Source organism: Nicotiana tabacum, chromosome 20 (assembly GCF_000715075.1).
Source record: "Nicotiana tabacum cultivar K326 chromosome 20, ASM71507v2, whole genome shotgun sequence".
NCBI classification, from domain to species: Eukaryota; Viridiplantae; Streptophyta; class Magnoliopsida; order Solanales; family Solanaceae; genus Nicotiana; species Nicotiana tabacum.
Genome location: NC_134099.1, coordinates 47,609,507 through 47,626,956, shown reverse-complemented (window position 1 = coordinate 47,626,956; position 17,450 = coordinate 47,609,507).

Here is a 17,450-nt window from a genome sequence, read left to right as displayed (position 1 = left end):
CGTGTTGTTAATCCTTATTCTTTGGTATACGTGTTTATGGTTGAGTTCTTTGATTTTGTTCACTTTATTTAGCTCTGTTTGTGTTCTTGCTAAGCATATTTCACCTGCTTTTGTTTAAGCTCGTAGCATCTCTTTCTTCTGAACTTGTTTAAACTCCGAGTTTTCTCAAACATGTTCTCATGACCTTGAATCAGTTCTTTCTATCATGTATGTTTGTTTCTCATAAAGTCTTTGGAAGAGACTTCTGAGCCTCTTTCAATGACCTGCTCTCTCACCTCTATGTCTGACTCAATTCGAAACCCTAGGATTTGGGGGTTTCTTTGGCAAGTGATATTAGGGTTCCACTTTGGGACCCTAGGCTTTCAGACTCACTATGAGTCTGTAACTGAACTCGATTCCCTTTTGTTTGTGACTCTAAGGCTTTCAATGTTAGACTTTTTTCTGAGTAACCTGACGATTCCTTTTGTTTGATTGGTATGCTTTATATATGTGAAATTTTCTCTTTTAAAAGGTTTTTACCAATTGATTGATTGATTCTGATATCCTTTTAATAAGGCTGACGAATCGTCACTGATTTGTCTTCAATTGACCCCTCTTTACCTATTCCTAACTTGGTTCACTCGAACTAAGCATGTAATGTTGATTTTACTGGCTGTCTGATTGATTCCCTTTCCTTTTTCTTTACAAACCAAGTACCAATGGACTTTTGCCTTAAATAAACTCTACGTATTTACCCTTTTTATTCTACTGTGAAAAGATTTTAATCAAATTTATTTCCTCAATTGTATTCTACCCGTTTGAAATCAAATCCCTTAACTGAAGATCATATGAGACTGATTTAAAAGTTATTTCCTTACCTTTCTTACTCGTTTTCTGCACTATAAAAGGGACTACCCTTCTGCACTTTTGACACCACTTCGAGTTCAATACCTCGAACTTTTAGATCAATACTTTCAACTTACTTACACACTTTATTGCTTTGAGTTTAATACTCTTAAAACATTATGCTCTTTTTTGGAACTTTTGCTTGCAACTTGGCCTTTTCAAGACTACTTTTACTTGTTTGTTTTCCCTGAAACTGGTATGTTCTAATTTAGCTTTCCCGCCTCACCCTATGTGTTTATTTACAGTTTTCTGCAATCCTGTTTACTTTGTTGTTCATGATTAATGTTAACTATGTGTGTTCTTTCCTTGCATCTGTTTTCTGTTATGAATCCCTACCCCTATTCCCTTCTATGTGTTTGAGTTAAGGTTCATGGCCTGGCAGTATCCAAATTACTTCCCAGGTCCAAACCTGATCCTCAATGGATCCTAACTCCCAATTTTGGCTGACAGGCTGGTTAGGGGTGTGCATGCACTCCCAATTGCAGGGCATGACCGCCATCCTGCTATGGCTTTCCCTGATCCCCCCCTATGCACTTACACTTACTCTTAGACTCTTAAGTTCTGCCCCCTCTTATGAGCCTTGCTTTGGGACCTTGAGTTCCCTCTAAACTTGGACATCTGAGGGTTGGCCCTTCCACACTGCACTATAATCTTAATTCTGCAATGTGTTTGGGGTGTAAGCACTGCCCGGAGCCCCTTTGAGACTCTTAGGAACTTTGACACATCCCAAGTATAAGAAAGGCTTTTGGAAATCCGATCCTGGAAGTTGGTTTATCTCATATTATTGGACTTTGAGTCTGAATTAGGCTGTTTGGTTGTATCTGGAACATCTGATGTAATATTTTACCTTTTTTCTGAGTCATTTGGGTCTGTAATAATTTGTAATAACTATTGGGGATGACTATTGGAAAGGGATGGGATAAATGTATGCAAAGGGGTAGATAACTTGCCTATAGGATTTTCTGATTCCTGCATTCACATAAACAGCATGCCTATAGGTTACTTATAAATTTTTGCATCTTAGAAATTATGCCTATAAGTTCTGCATTTTTGCATATAGAAATCTTGTATCTAGGTTTCTGCATTTCTGCATATAGAAATCATGTATCTAGGTTTCTGCATTTCTGCATTTCTGCATATAGAAATCTTGTCTCTAAGTTTATGCATTTCTGCATATTGAAATCATGATCATAGTTTTTCTGCACTTCTGTATGTCATTAGGAAAACAATCATAGGTTTAATAATAATCAACTTCATTCTAGATACCATGCCTATAAGACTCTTGCATTTTTGCAATCATTTAAAAACCAATAACGCTTAGAAATCATGCCTATAGGAGTAATCAATTGAATCAGTTTCGCTATTCCATCTCTGAGTTTAAAATTAGTAGTAATATCGTTTACATTCTGCAGAACTCTTGTTTATAAAAGTAGTAATCCTTTCTTTAAAATCAGTATTGTTAGATGTCATGCCTATAAGTCTCACCTAGGCAAACCATTAGGTGATTAATTAACTGTGTCAGTTTTGATAAACTACAATTAGACAAGGCTAATTCGGACTCCTCATCTGAGAAATATGTGATAAATAAGCATGTCCTAACGCTTTAATTCAGACCATAACCAGTATTTGAAGTCATGCTATATATTTGCTCCTCTGAGTGAGGATGCTTGTTTGAGCCTTAACTGCTATTTGTTTTCCCCCTAATTGCTTATGTGTTTTGTTTGTCGCCTAAACGTTTTATCCTTTTAAAACTTTGAAAAGCCCCAACTCCCTCCCCTTTAGGATTAGTAGTCTCAAATGCCTCCGGGACTAATAGAATTGGGACGGGTAATAGCATTCAATAAGACACGATACTATTCCGTGCTTTAATACCTTAACGGGGTGGGAAGGGTAGATATAAATATGATGACCGGTGTGCTAACACCACGTGTAGCCCCTCTTTTGAGGAGTGATTACCGGGTATTGCATTAATGTGATCCATATTATTTGTAAACCTAGGACCCCCTTTCCTTTATTTGTTTATTTTATTCTCAAACTATTTCTTTAAAATTTCTGCTTTCTTTACTTTCGTCAAACTCTCAACTTGCTTGCAATATTATGTGAAAACCCCCCTCTACTTAAGACTTCTATTTGCTTACTTGTTATTCAAAGTCACAATTGTAACATGGACGGGAACCACACTAGTGGATCTTGGGAGGTGCCTAACACCTTCCCTTCCAGATAATTTCTAGCCCTTAATCGAACTCTGGTTTTCCAACTCGAACTCTTCTTTAGTGTCCTAATGCACTTTAATCATTAGGTGGCGACTCTTCAACCCAAAAGGCCCAATTCCCAAGAGGGAACGAGTTGTCCTCCCAAATGTTATGAAACCGATTTCGCCTTAGAAAAAGGGGGCGCGACAGTGAAACCATGGAATAAGAATGCAGAACTGTTTGGTTATATGTTTAGGCAAGTTTATACTTGGAAGCAGTAGTAAAAATGGAATGTTTAGTATTCAATTTACTCATACTTAACGTGAAATGAGTGGCATGTAAGCTGGAAGTATTCTGAGCTTATTTTCCTGACTTCTCTTGTGTGTGAGTCAATGTTTCTTGCTAGTATTTGCTACTGTGTACATGTATTTTGACTAGTATTATGTAAAAAAAAAACAGAATATGCTAAAAGAACATATAGATCCCATATCAATTTATTTGAAAACCCATAGCATGTAAAATCCAAAGGGGTTTTTATCTAGCTATACTATAACAGAAATTTATTTACCACTTTTATTTAGGTTTCTTATTAATTACTTTATATATCTATATTTAGTAGTTATATGCAAAACCATAAAAAAGAAGAAATTCAAGATTCCTTAAATCTAACCTATCAGTTACATGACACTCAACCTCCATTTCTAAGAATTACTCCTACATTTAAGATTCTTTCTTTTTTCCAAAGGATTACAAAATTATCTTCTCTTTCTTAACAAGCCAAAATTATTCTTACCTATAGTAAGAATTCTCACTTACAAAAATCTTGCTTGCCCAAAGTTATCCACCCCTCCCCCCCCCCCCAAATTGCAGATTCTTAAGGATCTCAAGGATCCCGGGTAGTGCTTACACCCAGACTTGGTAACCAAAATTGAATAAGTGCAGTGTAGAAGGGACAGCCTCAGTATGCCAGAGTTCAGAGGGTTCTCAAGAGGATCCCAAGGCCGTACACATACTGGAGGGGGCAAAACTTATTGACTTAAGAGTAGAGTGAGAGTGTTTGACAAAAGTTGAAAGGTTTTTAAAAGGACGTTTGTTTGAAACTATTTAGTAAAACAACAAGGCAGTTTGAAAAGAGAGTGGAGTAGTGAAAAACAGTCCAAACACAACACCTTTAGGAAAGGTTCATACACAACCAGGGGCCACAGAACCAAAGCAAGTTCAGTAGTCACAAACAGGGGTCAAGGGATTGGAGGATACATATAACACTTGATTGTAAACACATAACAGGTAAAGGTCTTGGGGATTAGTACAGACATGCTCAGACACAACTGACCAGACATAGTCATAGAACCAGACATAAAGAACAAACTTACATACAGGGGTGATAGAGATTTGGGGGTACATGGAGCATATGAAGATAAGCACATAACATGTAGAGGAGATTGGTTCAGACATGCTCAGAAACGATTGATCAGACATAGAAGGGGGGGCACGTTTATACTGATTCTAAGGAAGGGGAGTTCATAACATGCTAATCATGTAAGCATATTAATTGGAAATCTCCCAACAAAACTATAGATAAAGGCAAACTAGAAATAGGATGAATTGAAGCAATAAAAGAACCATATTGTTGTTGGAACTTAAATTGAAACTAGAGCATATCAGTAGAGAAGACAGTAAACAAAAGTAAAGGAGCAAGAGAACACAATGGTTAGGCTTGGCTTGCAGCCGGCTAACTTAGAATAGTAGCAAGTAGCACAAAGAGAGCAGAAAGTTTAAGTATGAGAGAGAGCTTTTGAACCAAAGTGTTCATGTGTTTGTGCTAATAAGAAAATGTGTATATATAGTTTGAAAGCAGGGAGCAAATAAGGTAAAAATCAAAGGTCATCAGTAATTATAGGGACTCAGAATCAATCAATAATGAAATCAAGGCAAGTACTCCTTTTAATTGAGGAGTTAATTTCAAACGGTAATAAACATGTGACAAATAAGGAAGGAAATCGTACAAGGTTGAGCATAACTAATAAGGAAATATTTTCAGCATAGTACAAGTACACAACATGTAATAGAGGCTAGGGTCAGCATATTTCAATCAAGAAAATACTTAGGAAATCAATTAATAGCATAATTGACCATAGAATAAAGTCAGGAAATATTTTACAAGGTTAAAAATCAGTAGAGATATCATGCGAAATTAGTGAAAGATCAATCACAAAGACTCAAGGATTCAAAAGTAGAAAATAGCACTGATTTAGCACCACTTTATAAGAACAAGCACCTAGTAAGCAAAAACCAAAACTCTAAGAGGTCAAGTAGGACAAAAGTCAATTAGGGATTCATGTAGAGCATAATCTGAATTAGTGGAGTAAACATGATACAGGTAGGAGAAGTGAAGAATCAGAAACATTGGTGAACAAAATAGGGCAAAATCACACAATAGGCAGGGATAACCATAATTAGGAACCTTAACAAGCAATTATAGGGTAAAATCACAGAATCATAGAAACATACAGATTAACTGAATACGTTATCAAAACAAAACTCAGAAACCCAAGATTAGAACTAAGAAATTAGGGTTTTCACCATAGGCAAGTTGAAGAGGTGTTATAATCATAGAATCAATCAAAATATGCAAGAGATGGAAGTTTAAATATAAAGAATCGGTTTAAACAAAGTATTAGAAGAAGTTCCGAAAACCCTAATTTGAGAAGAAAGTGAAAACACTTTGAAATCGATGATTCTTGTAAAAAATTACAAGGATAGTGTAAAACATCATAGAGACAAACTCAAATCGTTTAAAAATCGTACAGATCTAGGAGATGTAAGAAAAAATTAGGGTTTTAGAAGAAACCCAAGTAGAGATGAAAGAACTTGTCATACTGAAGTAGCAAGGATCATAACAAGTACAACATGATTTCGCTTGGAATCATACTGAAGTAGCCAAGAAAAGACCAGATGGCAAACCTTATATGCAAGTCAGTGTGGCTCAGGTCCCTTGAAGGCCTCAGAGAAGGTGAGCATGACAATAGAGGAGCCATTGGAGGCTTAGGAGTTGAAGGGAGATCACCGGAGAAGATCGGAGAAGGGAGTCGGCGGTTGAAGGAGCTAGGGTTAGGTTGAGGGGTTGAGAGAGGAGAGGAGAGGAGATGAGAGAATACAAAGGTGGCGATTTTAGAAATGAGATAGGGTTAAGGGGTCGTTTGGGATAAAAAAGGAAAGAACCCATGAGGGCCATTGATCTAAAAGATCAACGGCCCGGATTTAACGGGTCTTGGGTCGAGTAGGCGGGTTTAGAGTTTGGGTCGGGTGTTTTTAATCTGAAATTGGGTTGGGGTTGGGTTTAAATTGAGCTGAAATTGAAAGGCAAATCTGGCTATATTTTAAATAGCCAATTTTCCCCTATATAAATTATCATAAATAATAAATAATTTCTGGAAAATAGTTTTATGTACTAAAACGATTTAAAATTGATATTTAACATTTTAAAAATATAGGAGATCAATATACGCATATAAATATAATTATACATTAATGGGCTAATATTGCAATTATAAGCAATTTTGTTTTAAAAATACCAAATGCAATTATAAAAAATAGAAAAATCTTGCATAATAGAAAGGAAACAAGAGAGCAAACTCAAGCATAGTAGGAAATAAAGCATACGAGTATAACATAGGTAAACACACATGAAGAAAGAACAGAAAGAATCGGAAAGATATTTGAAGAAACCTTTTCATAAACCCTAAAATTGAAATTGAGCGATATTGAAAAAGGAATTTGGGGAAAAGCTTTTAAAATGTCAACTAAAAACCAGACATATCACAGATCTAAAAAAATAGGCGAGTACAAAACCTCAGATGACTTAGAGTTGCAGAGAAAACCCTAGAAATATGAAAGGTCTCGAGGAAAGTCAGATCCTGAGTCGAAAAGACTCATATTGCTTCAACATGCCGGGCTAATGGCCGGAGAAGCCATAGATCTACAGATCTGAGAAGTATCTGAAGAGAGCCATTGAAGTCGGGCTTCAAAACCTTGAATATTTTAGGTCTGATGGTGAGAAAGGATGAGCACAGACCATCCATGGCCGGAGATGCCATGGATTCCGGTGGAAACATGGTGAGATAAGGTGGGAGATGATTAGGGTTTCGTAGAGGCTCGAGAGGATTTGAGAGACAAAGGGGTCCAAATGCGGCATCTCAGGTGAAATGAATTAGGTCAAGGGGGGTTTGGAAAAAAAAGGAAAGGGTGAATTACGGTCGTTGATCAAAATGATCAACGGCCTGGATCAAAGGGGAACCGAGTGGTTTTTTTTATCGGGTCAGGGTCGAGTAATTTGGGATTGGGCTGGTTTAATTTGGGGGCGAAATTGGGTCAAATTGAGGGCCAAAATTGAAAGGTGAAAGGGCTATAATTGAAATAGAAATGGGCTAAGTGTTAAATAGCCTATTCTTTTTTATTTTATAAAAATAGTAATAATAATTTTAAAAGTTAATTAAAAATACTGAGCCAACAAATACTATATAAATATTAATTAAAAAATACTGGAAATAATTTTATAATTAGAAAATGCTACTAATCGTGAAATAGGCTATAATTGCAATTACATGCAATTAAACTTAAAAATACCAAATAGATTTGTAAAAAAAATACAAAAATCACCTTAATTATATTTTGGTGTAAATATGAGAATAAAATAATTTATTCACCAAAATGATAATCTTGGGAATAATTATTGGATTTTGTACTGCTAAAAATAGACAATAAATTAATTTTAAAATTTTAAAAATTAGGAAAAATACCAAAACTCTTGGGCATGCTTATATATGTATGTACATGCTATTTTGAAAGTATTTTGTATATAAAAATACATAGGGAAAAATTGGGTATCAACAACTGCCCCTCTTTACCCGGGAAGGATGAGAGAGTTGTCGGGTAAAGATATGATGGCCAATTTTGACCGAATGAAGCAATTTTGAAGAGTTTTGACCGAGCTCTAGTTTCCGAGCTGCCTACATATCCCTGGTATTATAGAAATTAGGCCATATGTATTTCGGGGTCCATCGGCGGACTATGTCGATGGAGATTTTCGAAAAGCGGACGCGATGTTTAGGTTGAGAAAGGATGGTCAGAGTCTGATAGGCTGCGGGAACTGGAGCAGGATCACTCCTGCTGAGACGGCCATTGCTAGCTGGTGTACCTACGAATGAACAATACCAGCATATATATATATTGTGCATAAATTTAAACGTGATGCAAGTTCCTGTTAGACCGTGAATGTTGTCTTTGGACAGTTAGGATGACGTCCTCGGACCATAATGTCCTGGGCCATGAAGCGTATGATAAAGGATTCGTAGGCTATGAAATGATATTCTCGGGCTATGATGATAATCCTCCAAACCATGATGCCTTTGAATAATGATATGCAAAAGATAAAATGGGTTCCTCATGCCATGGCATGGCGTTCTCGGGCTATGAAATCGGTGCCTCCGAACAATGATGCCTTTGGACAATTTAGCGATCTTTCATCCCATGAAAATGCAGAAAGTAGCAATCTTTCAGCCGATGCAAGACGTAAATAAAGGGTGGCGATATTTCAGCCATGCAATAGAAATAAGATGGCGGTATTTCAGTCATGCAAGAGAAATAGAGTGGTGATATTTCAGCCATGCAAGAGAAATAAGGTAGCGGTATTTCAGCCATGCAGATGGAGGTAGAGCTTAACCTCGGAAGGCAGAAAGGTAGCCTTATACAATGCAGGAGATGCAGATGGAGGTAGAGCTTAACCTCGGAAGGCAGAAAGGTAGCCTTATGCAATGTAGAAGATGCAGATGGGGGTAGATCTTAACCTCGGAAGGCAGAAAGGTAGCCCTATGCAATGCAGAAAATGCAGATGGAGACAGAGCTTAGTCTCGGAAGGCATAAAGGTAGCCTTATGCAATGCAGAAAATGTAAATAGAGACAGAGTTTAGTCTCGGAAGGCAGAAAGGTAGCCTTATGCAATGCAGAAACTGCAGATGGAGGTAGAGCATAGCCTCGGAAGGCAGAAAGGTAGCCTTATGCAATGCAGAGAAATGCAGATGGAGGTAGAGCTTAACCTTGGAAGGTAGAAAGGTAGCCTTATGCAATGTAGAAAATGCAGATGAAGACAGAGCTTAGTCTCGGAAGGCAGAAAGGTAGCCTTATGCAATGCATAAAATGCAAATGGAGATAGAGGTTAGTCTTAGAAGGCAGAAAGGTAGCCTTATGCAATGCAGAAAATGCAAATAGAGACAGAGCTTAGTCTCTGAAGGCAGAAATGTAGCCTTATGCAATGCATAAACTGCAGATGGAGGTAGAGCATAGCCTCAGAAGGCAGAAAGGTAGCCTTATGCAATGCAGAGAAATGCAGATGGAGGTAGAGCTTAACCTTGGAAGGTAGAAAGGTAGCTATATGCAATGCAAAAAATGCAGATGAAGACAGAGCTTAGTCTCAGAAGGGAGAAAGGTAGCCTTATGCAATGTATAAAATGCAAATGGAGATAGAGGTTAGTCTTAGAAGACAGAAAGGTAGCCTTATGCAATGCAGAGAAATGAAAATGGAGGCAGAGCTTAACCTCGGAAGGTAGAAAGGTAGCCGTATGCAATGCAGAGAAATGCAAATGGAGGTAGAGCTTAACCTCGGAAGGCAGAAAGGTAGCCTTATGCAATGCAGAAAATGCAGATAGAGACAGAGCTTAGTCTCGGAAGGCAGAAAGGTAGGCTTATGCAATGCAGAAAATGCAGATGGAGGCAGATCATAGCCTCGGAAGGCAGAAAGGTAGCCTTATGAAATGCAGATAGAGGTAGAGCTTAACCTCAGAAGGCAGAAAGGTAGCCTTATGCAATATAGAAAATAAAAGGCGAATAGTAATGAAATCTCTTAGCTGATAGATGATAGATGATAGATGATAGCTGATAGCTGATAGCTGATTGCTATGTTGTGGCTGCTGTGAATGTCGTGTAAGGATAGCAACTGTAAATAGGTGATGATTCTGAGAGTTGTATTCCCGGGAAGTATGAGTGTATAGATATATCTGATGATTTTACAACTTGAGTGCCTGCATCCAAAGAAAAATCATGAGTTTTGTAAGGGGGGGAGGTTAGTTCATTTCCCCATGAGCTTCACTTGTCCTACTTGACGTTGTGTATCATTGGGGTAGTGTTGCTAAACAAAGCAATTTTGATACCAGACATGCATGATTTAGAAAAAATGTAACATAAATACATAATTTAAAATAGTTTTCTTTAGATAAACTGACGAATGTGACGTGGTTCAAGACATTGCAACCTCTCTCGCTCCGGAATTTTGAGTGTCCTCCTTAAAATTCTGCCCTAATTTATTGGGCTGGTGCTTCTGACGGCCGCGTGCGATAAATGGCTGAAATCAACTTCGGAATTTTGAGGGTCCTCCTCAAAATTCTGCCCCAGTTTCCAATAGCGGGGGGAAATGAAAATTTATTGAATTGTGACTGAACCCTTAGGGCTGCCTACGTATCCCCTCTTAAACGGGAATCGGGTCAGGTGTAGTTCAAATTACATCATACAGAAAATCGTAAGAGTTACAAATAGTATCGCTTCACTACACCTGAATTGATCGGCTTCGCAAACTTCACCGTCCATTTCTGCAAGTATGAGGGCTCCTCCGGTTAGAACCCGACGAACCATGTATGGACCCTGCCAGTTGGGAGAGAACTTCCCTTTGGCTTTATCTTGATGCGGGAAAATCTTCTTTAATACCAGCTGCCCAGGTGTAAACTATCTCGGCTTGACTCTTTTGTTGAAGGCTTTGGACATTCTGTTCTGATAAAGTTGACCATGGAAAACTGCATTCATTCTTTTCCCATCTATAAGAGCTAACTGCTTGCAGCGACTCCTTACCCTTTCTGCATCGTCAAGTTCTACTTCCTGTATGATTCTCAAGGAGGGAATTTCTACCTCGGCGGGAATGACTGCTTCTGTACCATAAACCAACATATAGGGAGTTGCCCCGGTTGATGTGCGAACTGTGGTGTGGTATCCCAATAAAGCAAATGATAACTTCTCATGCCACTGCTTATACTTCTCTATCATCTTCCTTAGTATCTTCTTGATATTCTTATTGGCGGCTTCTACAGCTCCGTTCATCTAAGATCTGTAAGCTGTAGAATTCTTCTGTTTGATCTTGATGGTTTCACACATGGCTTTCATCAAGTCGCTGTTGAGATTTGAACCATTATCAGTGATGATTGACTCTGGAATTTCGAACCGACAAACAATACAGTCGTGGACAAAATCTGCTACCACTTTATTAGTCACTGCTTTGTACGATGCTTCTTCAACCCATTTGGTGAAATAATCAATTGCCACTAGAATGAACCTGTGCCTGTTTGATGCGGAAGGCTCGATAGGTCCGATAACATCCATTCCTAAAGCGGCGAACGGCCATGATGAGCTTGTTGTAGTAAGCTTATTTGGAGGCACCTTCATTATGTCTGTATGTATCTGACAGCGATGGCATTTTCGTACATACTAGATGCAATCCGTTTCCATAGTCATCCAAAAATAACCAGCTCGGAGTATTTTCTTGGCTAAGACAAAGCCGTTCATATGTGGACCGCAGGTCCCTGCATGAATTTCCTCCAATAACATGGATACTTCCTTTGCATCGACACACCTTAGTAATCCCAAATCAGGAGTCCTCCTATACAGGATTCCTCCGCTATGAAAGAAGTTGTTAGATTATCTCAGAAGTGTGCGCTTCTGAGTAGGATTTGCAAGTTCTAGATATTCTCCCTTCGTCAAATATTCCTTGATATCATGAAACCAAGGTTTTCCGTCTGCTTCTTCTTCTACATGAGCACAGTAAGATGGTTGATCATAGATCTTTACCGCAATAGGATCAATAAAGTTCTTGTCTGGGTTTTGTATCATGGATGATAGGGTAGCCAATGCATCGGCAAACTCATTCTAAACTCTAGGAACATGTTGGAACTTTGTCTTTGTGAACCTCTTCCTCAACTCCTGTACATGATGCAGATAAGGGAGTATCTTGGAGTTCTTGGTTGCCCATTCTTCTCAGACCTGATGTATAAGCAGGTCTGAATCTCCGATTACTAGCAATTCTTGAATGTTCATGTCAATGGCCAGCTTGAGCCCTAAGATGCAGGCTTCGTACTCGGCCATGTTGTTGGTGCACGGGAACCTAAGCTTGGTAGACACCAGATAATGCTGGCCAGTTTTTAATACTAGGACCGCTCCTATACCAACTCCTTTGAAGTTTGCTCCTCCATTAAAAAACATTCTCCAACCATCATAGGATTCTGCAATATCTTCCCCTATGAAAGATACCTCTTAATCAGGAAAATACATCTTTAGAGGCTCGTATTCTCAATCCACGGGATTTTCAGCAAGATGATCTGCCAGTGCTTGTCCTTTGATTGCCTTCTGAGTCACATAAACAATGTCGAATTTACTCAGCAGGATTTTCCACTTGGCTAGCTTGCCAGTGGGCATGGGCTTCTAAAAGATGTACTTCAAAGGATCCATTCTTGATATGAGATAAGTAGTATAGGCACAGAAATATTGCCTCAACTTCTGAGCTACCCAAGTCAGAGCACAACAGGTGCATTCCAATAGAGAATACCGGGACGCGTATGGGGTGAACTTCGTGCTGAGATAATAGATGGCCTGCTCCTTTCTTCCCCGTTTCATCATGCCGCCGTAGAACACAACCTAAAGCTCCATCCAATACAGCAAGGTAGAGTAATAGAGGTCTACCCGGCTCGGGCGAGACCAAAACTGGTGGCGTTGACAGGTATTCCTTGATTCTGTCAAAGGCTTTCTGACAATCATCAGTCCATTTGGTAGCGGCATAGACTTTCTGACAATCATCAGTCTATTTGGTAGCGGCGTCCTTCTTTAACATCTTAAAGATTGGTTCACAAATGACAGTGGATTGATCTATGAACCAGTTGATGTAGTTAAGTCTTCCCAAGAAACTCATAACCTCTTTCTTGTTCTTCGGTGGTGGCAATTCTTGGATGGCTTTGATGGATCCAGTTCTATTTCTCAACAACTCACAATGAACCCAAGTAGTTTTCCGGCAGGAACCCCGAATGCACACTTGGCGGGATTCAGCTTCAAGTTGTACCTTCTTAGTCTGTTGAAGAACTTCCTCAAATCTTCCATATAGTCAGTGGCTCTCTTGGATTTGATGATGACGTCATCTACATACACCTCGATCTCTTTGTGTATCATGTCATGGAAAATAGTAGTCATGGCCCTCATGTAGGTGGCCCCAGCATTCTTTAACCCAAACGACATCATCTTGTAACAATACATCCCCCACGGCATAATGAAAGCCATTTTATCCGCGTCTTCCTCATCCATCCATATCTGATGATACCCAGCAAAACAATCAACAAACGACTACAGTTCATGCTTGGCGCAGTTGTCAATTAGAATGTGTATGTTCAGCAAGGGGAAGTCGTCTTTCGGACTGGCCCGGTTGAGATCCCGATAGTCGACACAGACTCTAACCTTCCTGTCCTTCTTCGGCACTGGCACCATATTAGCTAACCATGTTGGATACTCTACTACCCTGAGAACCTTTGCTTTGACTTGCTTGGTGACTTCTTCCTTGATTTTCAAACTTATGTCAGGTTTGAACTTCCTGAGCTTCTGTTTTACTGGTGGACATGTCGGATCGGTTGGCAGTTTGTGAGCTACAATAGATGTACTGAGACCAGTCATGTCATCATAAGACCAGGAGAATATGTCCTCACATTCCCTTAGAAATTCTGTGTACTCTTTCTTTTCTGATGGTGATAGATAAACACTGATGCACGTTTCTTTGACATTTTTTGCATCTCCCAGGTTGACAATCTCAGTTTCGTCCAGGTTAGACTTAGGTCTGTTCTCAAAATCCTCAACCTCTTTAACAACCTTTTCTGGTATATCATCTTCTTCTAAGTCTATGTCCGTTTGTTGCGTTATCTTGTTGCATGTCACAATCGTCGGTTCATCAAGATAAGTAACAGTAATGTTGTGTAAATAAAGTAAACGATAAAAAGTAATAATAGCAAGATTTATAAGAAACTGAAATGCTTTGATAAATTTCATAATTGTTTTGAACATTAGAGCTCTTATTTCAATATTAAAAATGCGAAAAGAAAGTCAACTAGCAAAAAATAAAGATAATGCATGGTGCTTTGTTCAACCTTGCTACCCCGAAGCTTTTCGGGCCCTGGTGGTTCTGATGGACCAATTGTTGAGGCATGATCCTCGACTTACAGCTTGTATAGAAGGGCCTTCCTCCCCCTCCTCCTCGAGAATGACGCAATAGTCCATATTATCATCTTCTAAAAACAAATTCCTCATCGCCGCCAGTGCTTCCTCTTCTTCTAACCCATATATGACATCAACTGGCTGGAAGGTCTGCTCTAAGCGAGGTATTGGATGCTCCAACGGGTAGTAGGGACTGCGTCATGGTGGCGACCAGTGGTTGAACTCCTCCCAAGTGTATTCATACCCCAAACCGAAAGTGGTACCGTGTTTCTTCAACTTGATAGGCTTAGCGATTCCTTGGAGATTCTTGCCAAGTCCCTTGCCAGGTTCATATAAACACCAATTTAGTATACTTTCAATTTTGTTATCCCACCATTTATTCTTGTCCACGGCGTTGACTCGCTCAATGTGATGGTAGATTACTCTTCCTATCTTCCTTCTTCCTATGATTGCTGGGATGGTCTGGCGACTATATATGGGATTGCTACCGTCGCCGTGAATAATTACCTCCTTGTGATTCCACTCAAATTTCATTACTTGATGTAGGGTTGATGCTACAGCCCCATCGGCATGGATCCAGGGCCGTCCCAATAGCAAGTTGTAAGATGTTGGGATGTCTATCACTTGAAAATCAACATCGAACCAAGTCGGTCCCATTTGCAGACACAAACTGATTTCCCCAATAGTGGACCTTTGGGATCCATCGAAAGCTTTGACAGTGATGGCTCCATCCTTGATCTCATGCAGGCTCTTTCCTAATGTTCTGAGAGTCAACCAATGGACAAATATTGAGGCTGGACCCTCCGTCAATCAGGATTCTGGTGATGAAATAATCTTCACACTGCAACAGTGATGTGCAATGCCTTGTTGTGGCTTAGCCCTTCAGGTGGCAGCTCATCTTCGTGGAAAGTGATTTTGTAACTCTCCAATACTTTCCCTACCATGTTTGCCATTTCTCCTCCAGTTATGTTGCTGGGCACATATGCCTCGCTTAGTACCTTCAATAAGGCATTCTTATGTGCGTCAGGGCTTTGTAGTAGAGCCATAATAGAGATGTGGGTTGGCCTTTTGTTCAACTGATCAATGGACAAATACTCTTTGGCTTGTATCTTCCTTCAGAGATCATCAGGCCCAGTTTCAGTGACGGCTGGTCGTCCAGAGGCCTACTTACTGGACTCAGCTAGATGTTCTGGAGTATAAACCCTGCCAGTTCTTGTCATACCCTATGCTGCAATTGCTTCTCCAAATTTGGTTTTCCCTTTCCTTCTCGACTCGGCGGTGTAATCCCATGGTATGGCCTTTGGGTGGAAGGGTGTTACGGCTGTCATGGCCACCGGAATGGGAACCCTTTCTTTGGGAGGTAATACAACAACCTCAAATGGTACAGGTGCCTTTGGGGACCCAAACTCGACCTCAATAGGCCCTGGCGTCTTCGCAGAAGAAGGTGCTTAAAACTCAAGTGGTATGGACATGTTCACTTCGGCGTCTCCAGGAGGTTGCCCAAGGGGCTGATTACGAGTGATGTTATTGTCACACCTCCTTTTTTCATCTACACCCCGTAAAGGGTGTAAAGGAGTTTTTCCAATTAAAGGACAATCGAAACGGGATTTATTTAAAAGATTCAGAGTCGCCACTTGGGAGATTTATGGTGTCCCAAGTCACCGGTTGAATCCCGAATCAAGGAAAATATGACTATGTTTAACAGTCCGCGAACCAGAAATCCGAGTAAGGAATTCTGTTAACCCGGGAGAAGGTGTTAGGCATTCCCGAGTTCCGTGGTTCTAGCACGGTCGCTTAACTGCTATATTCAGCTTAATTATCTGATTTTAAACAATTATGAACTTATGTGAAAATTTAACATTTTAAACGCTTTTAACTTATTTAAAGAATTAATTCAAGGTCATTTAAAACATATCGCAATCCACACCACATGAAATGCACCCATGGTTCACGACAGGCTCTATTTAACCTTGTTGGAAATTAGAACCGGGTCACATGAAATGCACCCCCGGATTTTAACAACACGCTTCATTCTATTATTATTCAAAGTCATGGCGGGGACACATGAAATGCACACCCGAGTCCCTTTAATCTAATTTGACGTAGTTCAGTTGATGAATAGTAACCCAATTTTTATACTGTGACAGAATCATGTTCAGCTATAACCAATTCGAGTAAATACGAGCCTCAATTTCTTTAAAATAGATACTTGTATTCAACTATAACAATCGAATTCCACAAATACTAATTTGCTTCTCTTTAACACTATCATCAACCACTCAGCACTACCATGTACGATTTAGCAATGGAATAAAACTTAACCCTCAAAAGATCAACAAAATACAGTAAGACCTCTCAAACTCCGTACCTGTAGGTCTAATTATGATGAAACTAATCGATTTCCAAAGATAAGGCCACAAAAGGGCTATTTGAAATCAGTCGATTTCCTTTGAGCACAAACCAAAACCAAACATACGTCTACTGTGCTATTCAACTTCAAATACAAGTAACAACTTGACAACATAATTTAAATAATGTAAAATCAAGGAAATAAAAGTAGGCGATTGTACTTCTCAAAGTTTTATATATGTATATAAAATGGTCATGCACAGAACTGACATAATAGCATTTATAAGAAGTGCAAATTCAAATGAATTAAAAGCAACCTAACAGAAACTGCAAGGAAATGCAAACTCGACGCTCTAAGAATTCAAATAAGTAGCAACCAACCTGGTTAAACAGAGCAAATAGCCGTGAATCGTTCACATTGAAAACATGGTCACCCATGAATGGACCTCAGACCAGCAACCTCGACGGAACGAAGGTCTCGCCGGAAATTCAAAATAGTTGAAATCTCGGACAGCGTATCAACGAACACCTCGACGGAACTGAATAGATTCACTCGACACGAATTTGGGTAGCATCTTCGAGCTGACTTTCACACTGATTTGAGTTAGTTTCAGGGAGTTTTAGAGCTAGGTTTACCGCTGGGTTCGAACCAGATCCGTCGGATTCTATGGCAAGTCGTTTGTGATGTGAAGCTTCACCAGAAATGGCAGCTTCGCGGTGAACGGAGGTCCAGCGATGATG